The following is a 518-nucleotide window of genomic DNA, read 5'->3' as shown; positions in this document are numbered from 1 at the left end:
TACATTATATTTACTCATATACTTGACCCAAACAGATACACACAAACATTACCCAAAAATAGGACGCCATTTTGAAATCCAACGCACGCCGATTGGAATAAGATAACCGGTAAATTTTAAATTGGAATTCTATTTTCAGGAAATCCTCTGCTTTAAGCGTTTCCTAGAACATCTCGACAAGTATTGATTACGAGTATGCAAATGAGGTTGGGTGTTGGAAAAAATACACTACTATTTTTTTAGGCGGTCATCTATAATTCAAACGTAATGATTAATCTTTCATTATATATACAACGCGTTTATTTTTTCAAACTATACTTATAAATATTTGATACTGAAACATATTTTTTTTCTTTCTTTTAAATAAATATTCTCCAAGTATCTGATTATCTAAGTTTAGGCTATAAATACCGACACACGTTTTCTTCTTCTCCGTTTTCTATGTAGAAGGTTCTGCGAAGATGATGCATAGATGAAAAATAAATTATAGGCAACGACATGTAGTTAAATGGATTAAT

This window comes from Penaeus monodon, chromosome 21 (assembly GCF_015228065.2).
Source record: "Penaeus monodon isolate SGIC_2016 chromosome 21, NSTDA_Pmon_1, whole genome shotgun sequence".
NCBI classification, from domain to species: Eukaryota; Metazoa; Arthropoda; class Malacostraca; order Decapoda; family Penaeidae; genus Penaeus; species Penaeus monodon.
Note: the sequence above shows the minus strand (reverse complement) of the source record.